This window comes from Trichosurus vulpecula, chromosome 1 (assembly GCF_011100635.1).
Source record: "Trichosurus vulpecula isolate mTriVul1 chromosome 1, mTriVul1.pri, whole genome shotgun sequence".
In the NCBI taxonomy this organism is placed as follows: Eukaryota; Metazoa; Chordata; class Mammalia; order Diprotodontia; family Phalangeridae; genus Trichosurus; species Trichosurus vulpecula.
In genome coordinates, this window is record NC_050573.1 from 416,715,702 (window position 1) to 416,723,141 (window position 7,440).

Here is a 7,440-nt window from a genome sequence, read left to right on the forward strand (position 1 = left end):
TATTCTCAATGCTTAGAATGGTTTCATACACATATTAAACATTTTTAATAGAAGAAATTTAATTCATTGTGAAAAATTCAGATCAGTATTAACAATCAAAACTGTAAAACCACTATATCCTTCCAGTCATTTTGGAAACAGCTGTCTGTACAGTCAACTTATTGTAGCTACCATCAAAACAAATGCCAAATTAGAAGGATAATGATTAAATATTACATGTGATTACAGAAGTTCCAACCCAATCTGTCAAAACTAGCTATAGACTCTAAAAAAAATGAGAGAAAACAAAACCAAAGGTGTTGACTCAGCACAAAAGTAATAAGTAAACCCATGAGAATTCATCAAAAGGGAGAATATAGAGACAGATATAAAAAGAACCACTGAGAAATTCTTAGGGATTACTTACACAGCAGGGACAGGAAGAACAAAAAGAAACAAAGAACAGTCAATCAACAAGCATGTATTAAGTGCCTACTAGTAGGTACTTTTAAAGAACAAGTAACACCTGTACTACAGAAATTATCAAAAATTGAGAAAGAAAATAATAAAATTCCTATTTTATGAGATAAATATACTTTAATACATAAATCAAGAAATGACCAATAAAAAGAGAACTATAGATCAATATTGTTCATGAACATAAATAAAAATGTTAAATAAAATCTTGGCCAAAAAAACTATAGCAATTTATTATTTTGTTTAAAAAACCCAATAATTCCCAATGATCAAATTCAATTTACATCAGGGATACAGATTTAACATTAATAAGACAACTAATATAATACAAATTAATATTTTAAACATCAAAAAAGACTATTTTGATAGATACAAGACAAAGACAAAGTGCAAAACATATCTTTACTTAAGTCCCTACAAGCTACCAGCATAGAGGGATCTTTTCTTAATATGGTAAGAAACCAGATATCAAGAAAGACCTAAGTAAGAATCTATCTAAAACCAAGAGTAAGCTATATGAATTGGAGAAACACTAGAAGGTTTCCCAATCGATATAGGAATGAAGCAAGAATGCTTCCTTTCCTTACTATTCTTTGATATGGTTCTAGAAATGCTAGCAATAACAGTAAGTCAAGAGAAAGAAATTAAAGACATTAAAAATAGAAAAGAATTCACAAAGCTATCGCTACTTACTAGCGGCATGATCGTTTACTCAGAAAATCCTAGGTAATCAGGAAAGAAATCTATTGAGCAATTAAGACCTTCAGCAAAGTTGCAAGCTACAAAATAAAACCACAAAACCAATGACATTTCTATATAACAATAATGACAAAACTCATAAAGCAATAATAGAAAGGGAAATCCTAATCAAAATAACTCCAAAGTGCATAAAATACCTAAGGAGTAAATCTAACAAAGCATATTCAGTACATGCATAGATATAATTGAAAAATGCTCCTTGAAGAAATAAGAGCAACTTAACGAACTAGAGGAATATTCAGTGCTCCTGGCTAGGACAGGACAATATAATAAAAATGATAATGTTATCAAAGTTAATTTATAGATTTAGTGCTATCCCAATCAAATTACCAAAAAGACATTTTACAGAGCTGGACAAAATCATTTTAAAAACTCGTTTGGAGGAATAAAAGCACTAGAATGTCCAGAAGAAAATGAACAAGGTAAGAAATATGAAGGAATAGTACTTTAAGACCTTAAACTCTACTATAAATCTACAATCATCAAAACTCTTTTGTACTGGCTTAAAAAAAGGTCTATAGAATAAATCAAATGAGGAAGAATCAGAAATAACTCGATTCAATAACAAATGTTTGATAAACCTTAAAACATAAATTACCAAATATATAATTACTTCTATATAATAAGAATTTCTAGGAAAACTAGAAAGCGGTCTGGCAGATATTAGATTTAGACCAACATTTTAAATCTTATTTCACAACAAATTCAAAATTAATATGTGACCTGAATGTCAAAGATTACAAATTACTAAAAAATTGATAATTTTGATTATACAAAATGGAAATGATTTCGCATAAATAAATTTATGTAACTATGATAAGAAGAGAAGTAGTCAACTGGGTAAAAAAATAATCTTTATGTTGATGTCTCTGAAAAGGTTCTGATATCCAATAGAGAACTAAAAAGGACATTTGACAAAAACCATTCCTCAACACATACATGGTAGGATATGAACAAGCATTTATCAAAAGAATTACAAATTGTTAACAACCATATGAAAGAATGCTCTTCACTCTACAACCAAATCACTAATAATCAGAGAAATGCAAATCAAGACAACTTTGAGGTTTCTCCTTAAACTCAACAAATTGACAACGGTGACCAAAAATGGGAAGAATTAATGATGCCGGGTGTTGTTGGCCAGGATATTAGTGGAATCAGAGAGTTGGTTAACTCTCTGTACTTCCCAAACACAATCCTGGACGTTGGGAGCAAGGCAGTCTGGGTTATCTTTGTCCTAGTCCAAGTGATCTGGGATCCAGCTATAGAACCTTTGGGCAAAAAGAGTCTAAAAACAGTTTTTGAAATTCGGTTGAGAACTCCTGAGACCCCAGGGAACTTTCTTCCTTCCCAGCTGCTTTTATCACCTTGCTAGTGGGCTTTTATTTGTTTTCATCTTCCTGAACTGCTCTTAACTGCTTAGGAACTGCTTCTTCTTGGGGCATTACAATGTGTTTTTAGTAAAAGGACTGTTTGTTTAAACCCTTGGGCTCTAAGTGATCGGTTGCATCAGCCTCATAACTTGCACTAGGACAGAGGTATTTTAAAAAGAAAAGCACACTAATGCACTGTTAGTAGAGATGTGACTACATACAACCATTCTGGAAAGCAAGTATGAATTATGCAAAGAAGTGACTAAAATATCCATTCCCATTGACTTAGAAGTTCCACCTCTTGTCATATACTCTAAACAGGTCAATGACCAAAAAGAAAGGCCTTACATACACTAAGATATTTATAGCAGCACCTCTTGTGCGGTAGCAAAGAAGTGGAAACAAAGTAGATGCCCATAGATTAAGGAATAAGTTTTTAAGAATAGTGAAACATGAACATAATGGAATATTATTGTGCTGTAAAAAAAATCAATGAATGTGATTAATGCGGTGAAGCATAGAAGATATGTAAAGTGATGAAAGTGAAATAAATAGAGCCAGAAAAATACTATATACGTTCTAGGGGTTCAAGTCCATTTGCATAAGTTGAAAATGATTACTGTGCCTTTGTGAGTGGTGGAATTATTGAGTGCTTAGGAGAGGAAAGATCCTACTTCTTCTGGCTTCCAAATTTGAGAAAGAACACATGAGGTTCTAGGTTCTCTTCAGGATAACATAAGTCTTCATGTTCTCTCTGCAAAAAGAGAAAAACTTAAGCAAGAAGCCAACATGTAGAGGAGCCCGTACCTTGATACGTCCCTATTTTCCAGCTTACCATACTAGAGACTTTAGGGAGTTTTTGCTTTAGATAAGATTGAGGATTCTCCCTCTCTCTTATGTTGGAGTTGAGATATCTCCTTCCCAGGGAGAGAACTCATTCACTCTATGCACTGTCTGGTATATTCTAATCTGTGTAACTTTATTGATTTCTATTAACTATTAGTTTGGATAAATGGGTTTATTTACAATTGACTATGAATGATGGTCTTAGTGTAACAGGAATTTGGCAAGAAGGCAGTCAAGTCTTTACATACAGAGCTTGGGGTACCCCTTCTCTATTAAAGAGACAGCTAGTAGGAGTATAAATTGAATCTAAAAATCATTCCTCCAATACTAGCAATATTTAAGAGGGGAAGATAGATATTTTGGCCTGGTATCCCATTCTTGGAGGATAGAAGAGGGGCTAGCCACATTGCCTCAGCTTCCCGCTCTCTGACTGGTACGAATCAAAGTCTGTCTTGGAGAAGGGTGGACAAAGGAGAATCTGGAGATATTTATTCACAGGCCCTGTGAGCCATATCTAGACAAAACCATGCGGATACACATAAGCTATACAAGTACAATACACTCTCTCTCTCTCTCTCTCTCTTTCTCTCTCTCTCTCTCTCTCACACACACACACACACACACAACTTACACAATGACTACAATAATGTAAATGGAGAGAACAATATTAGCAATAAAACAATCAAAAATGAATATTGCATAATTGAAATAAGAGAAGACAACGCCCTCCACTCCTTTGCATAAGTGGGAGGCAATTGCTGTAACATACAGCATGTAATATCAGATTTCTTTGATATAGTGTTTAGTTTTGAAGAATTTTTCTTTCTTTCTTCATATTTTATTATGGCAGATGGATGTCTGGGAGGAGGTTGGGGAAGAAGTACAATGGGAAATAGAGATGATGTGAAGACAAAATATTTTTTAAATTATTTTTAAGAATGAAAAAAAATGTCCCAGGAACCAAAGTAAAGTCATCCAAAGTAATCATGAGGGATAGCAAAGTATAGTGGAAAGACTAGACCTGGACACAAGTGAGATGGAGGGTTAGAATCTTGCCCCTAACACTATGTAAACTTGTGCAAGCCCCAGGGCATCTCAGAACCTCAGTTGCTTCTTCTGTAAAATGAGTTTAAGAGTTATAACGCATATTTACATAGCACCTAAAAGTTTGCCAGGAACTTTACGTATATAATCTCATTTGAGAGATAAGGAAGTCACTACCAGCATCCCCATATTACAGATGAGGAAACTGAGGTTCAGAAGAGACTTGTCCAGTGTCATACAGCTAATAAGTATAGAAGGCAAGATTTGAAGCCAGGACTTCCTGATTCCTAGTCTAGTGCTCTATCTACAACACCACATTACACCTGTAGTCCTCAGCCCGTAAGGTCTTAGTGAATGCTGTTGCAAACCTTGAAGAGCTCTGTAAAGGTCTATTTATTGTTGTTATTGCTACTTATCATTTCTCATATTTTTATGAAGTTCAGATAGAAAAGGTCCTGGGCCAAGTCACTAACCAGCTAGCATTCCTTGCATTTAGAATTCTGCAGACTCTTTGTTACAAAGGCAGGTGTAATCATTGTCTCTCATAGCTGGAAAAAAAAGCAGGAAGGTGTGAACTCATCCTCTGCAGGCTCAATGAAAGAATCCCTCAGTACAACTCTGGGAGAAGAAAGTCCAACAGGGATGTTATGAGCTTCATCCTGTTCCCAGGCGAGCTTGATCTCCGCAGCCAAGACTCTATACTTTGAAAGGTTGATTGGTTGGGTTTTTTTTTTCATGAAGTCTGGAGATTGTGAGCATCTGGGATGGCAATATCTAGTTTAAAAAAGAAAAAAAAACTGTTCTTAAGTTCTTATGAATCAATTTTATGTCCAGGACACTGTAGGTAAAAGTTCAGTCTGTGACAATAGTCTAGTTCCAGCAGTTTATTGGATGATTTCTCCATGATATTTGTGATTGGAGTATGGGGATTTGTTATTTGTCAGTTCATGAAAGCAAGCAAGCTTTTGGCATATAATTCTAGCTACTAGGTCATGTCTTGCTAAAAGGTACCAAACTTTAGATTGTATATTTTTATTAATTTATTAATTAACTAAATTATTAATTATAAATAATAATATAGAACAAAAATATAATAAATAAATATAAAATAATAAGTATGATAATTAAAAGTAATAAAATAGTATTAAAAGTTATTATTATTATGCATCCAACTTGGTGAAGAGCTGTAGACATGACTTAGAATGCCCATATATGTCCTCTCCATCTGACAGTTTCATCAGTATCACCTAGGAGCCATACTTAACATCAATAGTAACCCTAGACCACCATAAAGGAAGCCTTGGAGCTCAGTCAATCTATCAGCATCTAAGCTATGTTCTTTGAACCTCTGCCCCTGGACATGTGCAAGATGCCGCCGCAGCTGCTCCATGGCAAGCTAAAGGGAGCTGATTAAAATCAGGGGGGTACAAAAGCAAAGCTAGAAGAAAATGCTAAAACTCACACTGGGCCATCCGCATGGCATAGCTTCTGACGGGTCAAACAAACCCGCTCAGCCTCTTCCAGACACCAGAAGGCTCCCTGGGGATCAGAGGAGGCCACAGCCCACGGAGTGACGAGGCAAAGCTACGAACAGTGATCGACAGCCTTGCTGCATATGTCCTCAGGGTGGCTTGGCCCATGCGTCATTCATCGGGTAGCTTTGCAGCCACACTCACACACATGAACAGCAGTGTCGTCAGCAGCGGCAGCAGCAGCATCTTCTAATACCAAGGACAAAAATAAATACTTCAGCATGTAAAAGAGACCCAGGCCAAGAGGGCTCTCTTGAGTTTTGAATTCTCAGCATAGTCTAAGGATGATTGACAGCCAGGACAAGGGTGATGTCTTTAACAAGTAACTTTCTGCACTGTATTTCCCCTCTCTTTTCCAGAATATACTTCAGAGAGCCTTGCTGTTTTCAACCTTCACTAATGTTATTAAGTTTGAACTTCTAACTCTACTTGCTCGATTTCTCCAAGCAATGACTTGGTTAACTGGTCCACATGTTGATTTTTTTTCCTTCCTTGCAGACAGCATGTAAGGTTTCATTGTTCAGCGAGCTGAGCCTTCTCCTTGTTCACTGACACCCTCCCCAGTGCCCCCCAACCCCCACTCTTCCTCTCTAGACAGCACTAGTCTATCAAGGTGAAAATAACACTATGACACCCGGAACCAAATTCTCCTGTCAGATCCACACAGGAGGCCCCTGTTGCACAATCTGCCCAGCTTCCTTATGCAATAGAGATTCAACTCTCCGATATGAATGAGATCCAGACTGTAGATCAGTGGGGAGACTGACTTCTGCCCTTAATTTGGGCCAGAGAATACTTATCTCCTCGTTCCCAGCTTCTTCTCAAGTTGCAGCCAGAGCTGGGGAGATGTAAATATGTAAGCCAAACCCAATACCATATTCACATGAGTTATCCCTTTCAGAAGGCCCGCTCTACTCAGTTCCCTTATCGCTGTAAGTGCCTGATTCAGCTCCTTCCTCTAAAAGGGCCAATAGCAAGAAACAGCAACTCTATGCACTCTCAGGGCATCTGGAGTTATTACCCTATACTGCTTTTTTTGTTTGGGCCATTTGGTGCGTGGGATCCACTGTGGGCAAAGGTTCTCTATCTCGCTTTCTTACAGCCACAGGCTGTGTTTAACCCTATTGCCTCACTCAAAGGGTCCTTTAGGCAGCAAATCCAAGCAGCGTAGAAAACAGACAATTGGTATTTAATATTTATCGAATGCCCACAAGGGCTGGGCACTGTAGAAATCTGTCATTTGAATCTTATGAAGATTTTTGCAGAAAAACACCATGGCTAAAGCTCAAAAAAATTGAACCACTGTGAGTACAACTAGAATATACAATCTTTAAATAATTGGGTGCTTTCTGTCTCCCAGGCTTTCTGTTGCCCTAATGGAAAGCAATCATCAAAAGTAATCACCCACCTCTCTGTGTCTCTGTTTCCAC